Below are 11742 nucleotides of genomic sequence, written 5' to 3'. Positions count from 1 at the left end.
GAACGCCAGCCAGATGCTCCTTACTGGCGTTTAAACGCCAGTAAGATCCTCCTACAGGGTGTGATTTTTCTTCTGCTATTTTTGATTTCGTTTTCAATTTTTATATTTATTTTGTGACTCCACATGATCATGAACCTAATAAAACATGAAATAACAATGAAAATAAAAATAAAATTAGATAAATAAAAATTGGGTTGCCTCCCAACAAGCGCTTCTTTAATGTCAATAGCTTGACAATGGGCTCTCATGGAGCCTTACAGATGTTCAGAGCATTGTTGAGACTCCCCTACACCAAACTTAGAGTTTGGATATGGGAGTTCAACACCAAACTTAGAGTTTGACTGTGGCGGCTCTGGTTGACTCTGTTTTGAGAGAAGCTTACTGTGCCTCTTTTCCATGTTTACAGAAGGATGTCCTTGGGTCTTAAACTCAAGGGAGTCCCCATTCAATTGAAGGACTAGTTCACCTCTGTTAACATCAATCACAGCTCTTGCTGTGGCTAGGAAGGGTCTTCCAAGGATGATGGATTCATCCTCATCCTTCCCAGTATCTAGGATTATAAAATTAGCAGGGATGTAAAGGCCTTCAACCTTTACTAACATGTCCTCTACTTGTCCATAAGCCTGTTTTCTGGAATTGTCTGCCATCTCTAATGAGATTCTAGCAGCTTACACCTCAAAGATTCCCAGTTTCTCCATTACAGAGAGTGGCATGAGGTTTATTCCTGACCCAAGGTCACATAGAGCCTTCTCAAAGGTCATGGTGCCTATGGTACAAGGTATTAGGAACTTTCCAGGATGCTGTTTCTTCTGAGGCAATCTCAGTTGATCCAATACGTTTAGTTCATTGGTGAACAGGGGAGGTTCATCTCCCCAAGTCTCATTACCAAATAGATTGGCATTCAGCTTCATGATTGCACCAAGGAACTTGGCAACTTGCTCTTCAGTGACATCCTCATTCTCTTCTGAAGAGGAATACTCATCAGAGCTCATGAAGGGCGTAAAAAGGTTTAATGGAATCTCTATGGTCTCTAGATGAGCCTCAGAGTCCTTTGGTTCCTCAGAGGGAAACTCCTTATTGATCACTGGACGTCCCAGGAGGTCTTCCTCCTTGGGATTAACGTCCTCCTCCTCTCTTATGGGTTCGGCCATGATGGTTATATCAATGGCCTTGCACTCTCCTTTTAGATTCTCTTCTGTATTGCTTGGGAGAGTACTAGTAGGGGTTTTAGTGATTCTTTTACTCAGCTAGCCCACTTGTGCTTCCAAATTTCTAATGTAGGACCTTGTTTCATTAATGAAACTTATAGTGGCCTTAGATAGATCAGAGACTAAGTTTGCTAAATTAGAGATATTTTGTTCAGAGTTCTTTGTCTGTTGCTGAGTGGATGATGGAAAAGGCTTGCTATTGCTAAGCCTGTTTCTTCCACCATTATTAAAGCCTTGTTGAGGCTTTTGTTGATCCTTCCATGAGAAATTTGGGTGATTGATCCATGAGGGATTATAGGTGTTTCCATATGGTTCAACCATCTAATTCACCTCTGCTATTGCAGGGTTCTTAGGATCATAGGCCTCTTCTTCAGCAGATGCCTCTTGAGTACTGTTGGATGCAGGTTGCATTCCATTCAGACTCTGAGAAATCATATTGACTTGCTGAGTTAATATTTTATTCTGAGTCAATATGGCATTCAGAGTATCAATTTCAAGAACTCCCTTCTTCTGAGGCGTCCCATTACTCACAGGATTCCTCTCAGAAGTGTACATGAACTGGTTATTAGCAACCATGTCAATGAGTTCTTGAGCTTCTGCAGGCGTTTTCTTTAGGTGAATGGATCCACCTGCAGAAGTATCCAATGACATCTTTGCTAATTCAGACAGACCATCATAGAATATATCCAGGAAGGTCCATTCTGAAAGCGTGTCAGAAGGACACTTTTTGGTCATTTGCTTGTATCTCTCCCAAGCTTCATAGAGGGATTCACCTTCCTTCTGTCTGAAGGTTTAAACATCTACTCTAAGCTTACTCAGCTTTTGAGGAGGAAAGAACTTGGCTAAGAAAGCCGTGACCAGCTTATCCCAAGAGTTCAGGCTATCTTTGGGTTGAGAGTCCAACCACACTCTAGCTCTGTCTCTTACAGCAAATAGGAAAAGCATGAGCCTGTAGTCTTTAGGATCTACTCCATTAGTCTTAACAGTATCACAGATTTGCAAGAATTCAGTTAAGAACTAAAAAGGATCTTCAGATGGAAGTCCATGAAACTTGCAGTTTTGTTGCATCAGAGAAACTAATTGAGGTTTCAGCTCAAAATTGTTTGCTCCAATGGTAGGGATGGAGATGCTTCTTCCATGTAAATTGGAATTAGGTGCAGTAAAGTCACCAAGCATCCTCCTTGCATTATTATTATTTTCGGCTGCCATCTCCTCTTCCTGTTCGAAAATTTCTGTAAGGTTATCTCTGGATTGTTGTATTTTAGCTTCTCTTAGTTTCCTCTTCAGAGTCCTTTCAGGTTCAGGGTCTGCTTCAACAAGAATGTTCTTGTCCTTGTTCCTGCTCATATAAAAAAGAGGGAACAGAAAAATAATAATAATAGGGATCCTTTTTACCCAGGTATAGAGGTTCCCCTGTGTGAGTAGAAGAAGAAAAGAATGTAATGTGAAGAAGGGAAGAAGAGAAAATTCGAACACAGATGGAAGAGGGGGTTCGAATTTGGGTGAGATGAAGTGTTAGTAGATGAATAAATAAAAAGAAGGAGATGAGAGAGAAAGATGATTTTCGAAAATAAAATTTTGAAAAGGGGTTAGTGATTTTCAAAAATTAGGAAAAAATTAAAATTAAAATTAAAAATTGAAATAATTAATTAATTAAAAAGAATTTTTAAGAAAGAGGGAAGAGATTTTCGAAAATTAGAGAGAGAGAGAGTTAGTTAGGTAGTTTTGAAAAAGATAAGAAACAAACAAAAAGTCAATTAGTTAGTTGAAAAAGATTTGAAAATCAATTTTGAAAAGATAAGAAGATAAGAAGTTAGAAAAGATATTTTTTTAAAAAGATATGATTAAAAAGATATAATTTTGAAAAAGATAAGATAAAAAGATATTTTTGAAAAGATATGATTGAAATTGGTTTTGAAAAAGATTTGAATTTTAAATTCACAATTAATGACTTGATTCACAAGAAATCACAAGATATGATTCTAGAACTTAAAGTTTGAATCTTTCTTAACAAGTAAGTAACAAACTTGAAATTTTTGAATCAAAACATTAATTGTTGATGATATTTTCGAAAATATGATATAAAATTAAGAAAAAGATTTTTGAAAAATATTTTTAAAATTTTCGAAAATAAATAAGAAAAATGACAAAGATATGATTTTTGAAGATAATTTTGAAAAAGATAAGATTTTCAAATTGAAAATTTGATTTGACTCATAAGAAACAACTAGATTTTAAAAGTTTTTGAAAAAGTCAATCCAAATTTTCGAAATTTTATGTGTGAAAAACATGAAAAATGATTTTTGATTTTTTTGAATTTTTAATGATGAGAGAGAAAAACATGAAAAATGATGCAATGCATGAAAATTTTGGATCAAAACATGTGATGCATGCAAGAACACTATGAATGTCAAGATGAACACCAAGAACACTTTGAATGTCACGATGAACACCAAGAACTTATTTTTGAAAAATTTTCAAGAAAAGAAAGCATGGAAGACACCAAACTTAGAAATTTTTCATGTATAGACACTATGAATGCAAGAGTGCATATGAAAAACAAGAAAAGACACAAAACAAGAAAATATGAAGATCAAACAAGAAGACTGGCCAAGAACAACTTGAAGATCATGAAGAACACTATGAATGCATGAATTTTCGAAAAATGCATAAAATTTTTTAGAAAAAATGCAATTGACACCAAACTTAAAAATTGACTCAAGACTCAAACAAACAACACAAAATATTTTTGATTTTTATGATTTTATGATTTTTTTTTTGGATTTTTCGAAAATTAATGTGAAAAAGAAAAATAAGGATTCCAAAATTTTTAATATGAATTCCAAGAATCTTGCACTCTTAGTCTAAAGCTCCAATCTGAGGGTTAGACATGGCTGAATAGCCAGCCAAGATTTAGAAGATACAAATCAGTCATACAACAGCAGGTGGATTAGGAACAGCTAGCTTGCTCTTGTGATGATGGTTTGGAAGCCTCAGTCCAACAGAATTTAGACACGGCTTTACAGCAAGCCAGGCTTCAACATGCTTCATGAAACATTAGAATTCATTCTTAAAAATTCTGAAATAATTTTCGAAAACAAAGGAAAAATTTTTGAAAGATTGTTGAAAAATTTTTTGAAAACTTTTTGAAAATAAAATAAGAAGAAAATTACCCAATATGAGCAACACGATGAACCGTCAGTTGTCCAAACTCGAACAATCCCCGGCAACGGCGCCAAAAATTTGGTATGCGAAATTATTACTCTGAGGTTGTAAAATTTGTTGTTCATTCTCTCCCTGGCAATGGCGCCAACAAACTGGTGCACAATACCATGGTCCAAACATGACTTCACAACTTCGCACAACTAACCAGCAAGTGCACTGGGTCGTCCAAGTAATAAAACCTTACGTGAGAAAGGTCGATCCCACGGAGATTGTCGGTTTGAAGCAAGCTATGGTCACCTTGTAAATCTCAGTCAGGCGGATATCAAATGGTTATGGAGTTTTCGAAAATAAATAATAAATAAATAGAAAATAAAGATAGAAACACTTATGTAATTCATTGGTGGGAATTTCAGATAAGCGTATAGAGATACTTTTGTTCTTCTGAACTTCTGCTTTCTTGCTGTCTTCATCCAATCAGTCCTACTCCTTTCCATGGCAAACTTTATGTAAGGGCATCACCGTCGTCAATGGCTACATCTCATTCTCTCTGTGAAAATGGTCCGATGCGCTGTCACTGCATGGCTAATCATCTGGAGGCATCACCGTTGTCAATGGCTACATCCCATCCTCTCTGTGAAAATAGTCCGATGCGCTGTCACTGCATGGCTAATCATCTGGAGGTTCTCGATCATACTGGAATAGGATTTACTATCCTTTTGCGTCTGTCACTACGCCTAGCACTCGCGAGTTTGAAGTTCGTCACAGTCATTCAATCCCTGAATCCTACTCAGAATACCACAGACAAGGATTAGACTTTCCGGATTCTCATGAATGCCGCCATCAATCTAGCTTATACCATGAAGATTCTGATTAAGAGATCCAAGAGATAATCATCCAATCTATGGTGGAACGGAAGTGGTTGTTAGGCATGCGTTCGTATGGGAATGATGATGATTGTCACGTTCATCACATTCATATTGAATTGTGAATGAATATCTTAGAAGCGGAATAAGTTGAGTTGAATAGAGAAACAGTAGTACTTTGCATTAATTCGTGAGGAACAGCAGAGCTCCACACCTTAATCTATGGAGTGTAGAAACTTTACCGTTGAAAATACATAAGTGAAAGGTCCAGGAATGGCCGAATGCCCAGCCCCCAAACATGATCAATATGATCTAAAGATGAACTAAAAATCATAAGATGATCCGAAGATGTAAATACAATAGTAAAAAGTCCAATTTATACTAAACTAGTTACTAGGGTTTACAGAAGTAAGTAATTGATGCAAAAATCCACTTCCGGGGCCTACTTGGTGTGTGCTTGGGCTGAGCTTGAAGTTTACACGTGCAGAGGCTTCTTCTGGAGTTGAACGCCAAGTTGTAACATGTTTTTGGCGTTCAACTCTGGTTTGTGACGTGTTTCTGGCGTTTAACTCCAGACTACAGCGTAGAACTGGCGTTCAAAGCCCTTTTGCGTCGTCTAAACGCGGCCAAAGTATGAACTATTATATATTGCTGGAAAGCCCTGGATGTCTACTTTCCAACGCAATTGGAATCGCGCCATTTTGAGTTCTGTAGCTCCAGAAAGCCCACTTTGAGTGCAGGGAGGTCAGAATCCAACAGCATCAGCAGTCCTTCTTCTACCTCTGAATCTGATTTTTGCTCAAGTCCCTCAATTTCAGCCAGAAAATACCTAAAATCATAGAAAAATACACAAACTCATAGTAAAGTCTAGAAATGTGAATTTAACATAAAAACTAATAAAAACATTCCTAAAAGTAACTAGATCCTACTAAAAACATACTAAAAACAATGCCAAAAAGCGTATAAATTATCCGCTCATCAGTGATTTTTGCATTAAAACTAATAAAAATATAATAAAAAGTAACTAAAACATACTAAAAACTATGTAAAAACAATGCCAAGAAGGGTATAAAGTTAAGCTTGAGCACAAAACACTTAGAGTCACGACTAGGCTCAATGTGCAAAGCACTAAAGAAAAGAAAGAAAAAAAAGCTATGTTCAAGAATCAAATAGAGCCTAAAGAAGAAAATCTATAATATCATCCGAGTTCTCGTTCTGAAGGATACCAATGCTTCTAAGCTTCAAAGGATAGTGAGATGCCAAACATAGTCAGAACTAAAGTTACATTAGACCCACTGATGCCAGGGCATTTTGGCCATTTTCACTGACCTTTTCTTTACTGTTTTTAAGGTAGTTTCATGCATTTCCTTAGAAGATAAGCTAGTTTTGGGTAGATATTCACTTACATCTTGATTCAAGCATACATTGTGCACTTTACATGATTTCATGAGAATTTTGTATGAATTATATGACAAATTGGATGATGCATGACTCATGACTTGGACTAGAACTTTGATGCACTTTGTTGCTTGATTTCAGGACAAAGGAAGCAAAGAAGAACCACGTTAGCAGTCACGTTAGTCCCACTAACGTGACCTCTAACGTGGAATGGGTGCTAACTTGCAAAGTTAATGAGAAAGGTAATCGCAAATAACGCCCTCGAAGCCATCATAAGCCCACATTAAGAGTCACGTTAACTAAGTTAACGTGAACTCTAACGTGGAAGAAGACAACAAGGCCAACGTTAGTGACACTCTCCTTTGTCACTAACGTTGGACCAAGCTCATAATTGGCCACGTTAGTTGCCACGTTAACTTAGTTAACGTGGACTCTAACGTTAAGAAGCAAAAGAGAAGCCAACGTTAGTGACATTCACCTTTGTCACTAACGTTGGCCAAGCCTCCATAAGCCACGTTAACTTAGTTAACGTGGAAGCTAACGTGGAGAGAGCAACTGATAGCCAACATTAGTGACACTTACCTTTGTCACTAATGTTGGGGTAAACTACCATGAGCCACCATGAGCAACGTTAACTCCCACGTTAACTTAGTTAACGTGGAAGCTAACGTGGATAAAGAGATGATGAGCCAACGTTAGTGACACTCACCTTTGTCACTAACGTTGGGGATGGCTAGCATTACTACGTTAGAAGCCATGTTAACCTAGTTAACATGGACTCTAACGTGGGAAAGGGGCACATTGGAACGTTAGTGACAAAGGTAAGTGTCACTAACGTTCTCGAAGAATTGGCACTGCTACGTTAGAAGCCACGTTAACCTAGTTAACGTGGACTCTAACGTAGGGACAAGGGAGGACTCTCCACGTTATTGGGAAAGGTAAGTCCCAATAACGTGTGCGAAGGACCAAGAGGCAGCGTTAGTGGTCACGTTAGTGCCACTAACATTGAAGTCAACGTGATCATATTTGGGTTAGGAACGTTAGTGAAAAAGGTGATTGTCACTAACGTTCTCGAACCCACACTTTCACTTAACGTTGACACCACTAACATCCTGAGTCAAAGTCCCTGCCTACTTCACCTTTTCTCTCTGCAAGCAAAGCTAAGCCCAATGAAAAGGATAACTGCTTCAAACTCAAGATTCAGAGGCCCATACCCAAGACTTGAAGAGCCAACTAGAAGATCGGAAGAGTAGTATATATAGGAGTAACTTTGAATTAGTTTGGGGGTTGGGAAAACTTTAGGGAGCCTTTGGCATAGAACTACTCTCTGTATTTTACTTTCTCTGCACTTCTAGTTTTACTTTCATCATGTATTCTCCATCTTTGTTTTCATTTTCCAGAGCTATGAACAACTAAACCCCTTTCATTGGGTTAGGGAGCTCTATTGTAATTTGATGGATCAATATTAGTTTTCATTCTCCTTCTTCTATCTTTTCTCTTGATTTTACTAGAAAGCTTTCGATCTTCATCCAATTGGGTAGTTATCTTGGAAAAGAAGCTATTCATACTTGGATCTCTTCTGAACTTTGAAAGAGGAATGAAGAGATCATGCTTGAAATGCTTTCTCATGCTGGACCAAATTGGGTTTGGATGGATATGTGACTATAATCCTACCAACACTTGATTTGGGAAATGCATGTGGTATAATCAGTGACCATACTTCATCTCTTCTTATGAGCAATTGACCAAGGAATTGGCTATTGATCAAGATTTGAGAGATTGAATTACCAAGAAATTGGAATTCGATCACTTAAGATTGCCAAGGAGATCAATGAATGCATTGATTGAGGAAGAGATGAAAATGAACTTGATCCGGAGAATGCAACATCTCCTGAGCCCAATGAACTCCCTATTTCTGATCTTACCCATTCTCTTTAATTTCTTCCATTTACTTTTATGAGCAATTACCCCATTCCCGTTTAAGATTCTGCAATTTACTTTCCGCCATTTACATTCATCTCTTCATTTCTAGCATTTACTGTTTCTGCTATTTACTTTCCCGCCATTTAATTTTCTGCAAATCTCAAATCAAATTCTGGTTCGCTCAACTAGAACATTCCTCTAATTAAAGTTGCTTGATCAATCAATCTCTGTGGGATTCGACCTCACTCTATTGTGAGTTTTTACTTGACGACAAATTCGGTACACTTGCCGAAGAAAATTTGTTGAGAGACAAGTTTTGTGCGTATCAAGTTTATGGCGCCGTTGCCGGGGATTGATTTTGTATCAACAATGATTAAGTTGAAGGATCACTAGATTGAGCATTTTTCTTTTGTTTGATTTAAATTTCTGTTGAGTCAATTCGCTTTCAGTTTTAGTTAATTTCTTCCCTTCCCCCTACTTTTTCGTTTATTTTTTTTAGTTATTTACAATTCAGTTCACTAACCCACTAACTGTTTGATATATTGCATCACTCACACTAACAATAATTCTAACAGAATACTTTCTAGATCTGTTTCCTTGCTTGTACCTTGTTGGTTGTTTGACAGGGAGGAGAAGCGGGGCTTCAACTTCCTTTGATTCTGAACCTGAGAGGACCTTCCTTAGATTAAGGAGGGAAGCAAGAGGAAAAAGAATAGTGGGTGCTGAGGAAGAGGAAGAATACTTTGAACTAGACATGGAGGAGAATATGGAGAACATTCATGAAGAAAAGGCTCACAACCATGGCAGAGAAGGTCTAGCAAATCATGCTGGGCAAGAGAGAAGAGTTATAGGCTCCTACATCAACCCAAAACCAGGAAACTGTGGGAGTAGCATTCAAAAGCCAACCATACATGCCAACAACTTTGAACTAAAACCTCAGCTCATCACCCTTGTTTAGAACAACTGTTCATTCAGAGGAGGCGTCCAAGAAGACCCCAATCAACATCTAACCACCTTCCTGAGGATATGCAATACTGTGAAGTCTAATGGCGTTCATCCTGACACCTATAGACTACTTTTGTTCCCTTTCTCACTCAAGGATAAGGCATCTAAATGGCTGAAATCCTTCCCTAAGGAGAGTTTGACAACCTGGGAAGATGTGGTGAACAAATTTTTAGCCAGATTCTATCATCCTCAAAGAATCAACAGGCTGAGAGCTGAGGATCAAACTTTCAGGCAGCAGGATGGTGAGACTCTATATAAAGCATGGGAGAGGTTTAAGGACCTAACAAGGAGGTGTCCACCAGATATGTTCAATGAATGGGTGCAGCTACACATTTTCTATGAAGGCCTTTCTTATGAATCAAAGAAAGCAGTAGACCACTCATCCGGGGGATCTCTGAACAAGAAGACCATTGAGGAGGCCATAGATGTCATTAAAACTGTAGCAGAGAATGACTACTTCTATGCCTCCGAAAGAGGGAACACTAGAGGAGTAATGGAGCTAAACAATATAGATGCTCTGCTGGCCCAAAAGAAGCTCATTACCAAGCAATTAGCTGACCTCACCAAGAAGATGGAGAGGAACCAAGTAGCAGCAATCACCACCTCATCAACAACCCAAGAGGGAGTGAATGCAGAGGCAGAGAGTGAGCAGGAGCAAGCCAACTACATTGGGAATTCACCTAGACAAAATCATGACCCATACTCCAAGACCTATAATCCTGGTTGGAGGAATCACCCACACTTTGGGTGGGGGAATCAACAAGATCAAAGCCAAGATCAGAGACGTCACAACCCCAATAACAATGCAGCTCACCAACAATTCACACAGAGAACATATCAACACCACCATAACAACACCTCTCCTCATCCATATAAAAACCAAAATAACACTCCTAATCCTTCTACCTCCAATCCCAACCTACCATTATCTGATGACAGACTCTCAAGGATTGAGAACCTGCTTGAAGGCATATGCAAAGAGATTCAAGACAACAAGGTGTTCAAGGAGGAAGTGCGAGCAAATTTTAAGAACCAGGGAGACACCATCAAGAGGTTGGAATCTTAAGTTGGGTATCTCTCTGAGCAAATTCCCAAACCTACAGATGGATTCCCAAGTGACACAGAGAAAAATCCGAGAGGTGAAACAAATAAAGTAAGATGGGAAGATTGCAAGATGGTCACTATAAGTGGTAAGGAGACTGAGGACAAGCCAAACAAGCCGTCAGAACAACCTGGAGATACCTCAGCAGAGAAGAAGGAAAAAGATCACCAAGAACCAAAAATCTCGCAACAGGAGCTGCTGAGACTCTATGCACCCTTTCCCCAACTACTCAATGGTGCTGTGGAGAAGAGAATATACTCAAGATTTCTTGACTTGTTTGCATCTCTGCATGTAAACATACCATTCATCAAGACCATCCAACAAATGCCTGCATACATCAAGTATATGAAGGAACTGCTTCCCAAGAAAAGCTCACTCAAGGGAGGCCAAACTATAGTGATGAACAAGGAGTGCAGCGCCCTCATTCAACCAGAGTTGCCTACAAAAAGAAAGGACCCAGGGAGCTTTCACATCCCCTGTGCCATAGGAGAAACAATGTTTGATAAAGCACTCTGCGATTTAGGAGCAAGCATCAACTTAATGCTCTTATCCCTTATGAAGAGGCTGCAGATCAATGAGATAATGCCCACAGATGTAGTCATCAGGCTGGCTGACAAAACTCAAAAACAAGCAATAGGAGTGGTGGAAAACGTGTTGATAAAGGTTGGGAAATACTTTCTTCCCACAGACTTTGTCATATTGGACATGGAAGAGAGTCACACTCACCCAATCATATTGGGAAGACCATTCCTAGCTACAGCCAGAGCACTCATAGATGTGGAGCGAGGGGAGCTAATCTTGAGGATCCATGATGAACAGCTCAACTTCACTATTTTCAAACACTCACAAGAAACAGATCAAGAGAACAAGGAACCAAGGAAGGATCACAGTGAGATACTGAAGGAAGAAACAAGCACTGAAGCACAACCAGCACATCTGGGAACTCCTTGATTGATGAACAAGGCAAACAGCAACTGCCACAGCTCAAAGAAAATCAGGAGGAACCTAAACCACCAGAATCATATGAGACTAGTAACCACATTTCCTTAGAGGAGGAGGTCACAAAGAGTAAGACAAC

The 11742-nt window shown here is 38.7% G+C and overlaps 1 non-coding gene across 1 annotated transcript; it reads left to right on the top strand.

The window, feature by feature from the left end:
* Window positions 1-1913: 1913 nt before the first annotated feature.
* Window positions 1914-2021, top strand: LOC112753561 (small nucleolar RNA R71). The gene has a single exon (XR_003177944.1). It is a non-coding gene; the product is annotated as a small nucleolar RNA R71 (small nucleolar RNA).
* Window positions 2022-11742: the final 9721 nt, after the last annotated feature.

The sequence above is a fragment of the Arachis hypogaea genome, chromosome 15 (assembly GCF_003086295.3).
Source record: "Arachis hypogaea cultivar Tifrunner chromosome 15, arahy.Tifrunner.gnm2.J5K5, whole genome shotgun sequence".
In the NCBI taxonomy this organism is placed as follows: Eukaryota; Viridiplantae; Streptophyta; class Magnoliopsida; order Fabales; family Fabaceae; genus Arachis; species Arachis hypogaea.
Note: the sequence above shows the minus strand (reverse complement) of the source record. Positions and strands in the feature narration are given on the sequence as shown.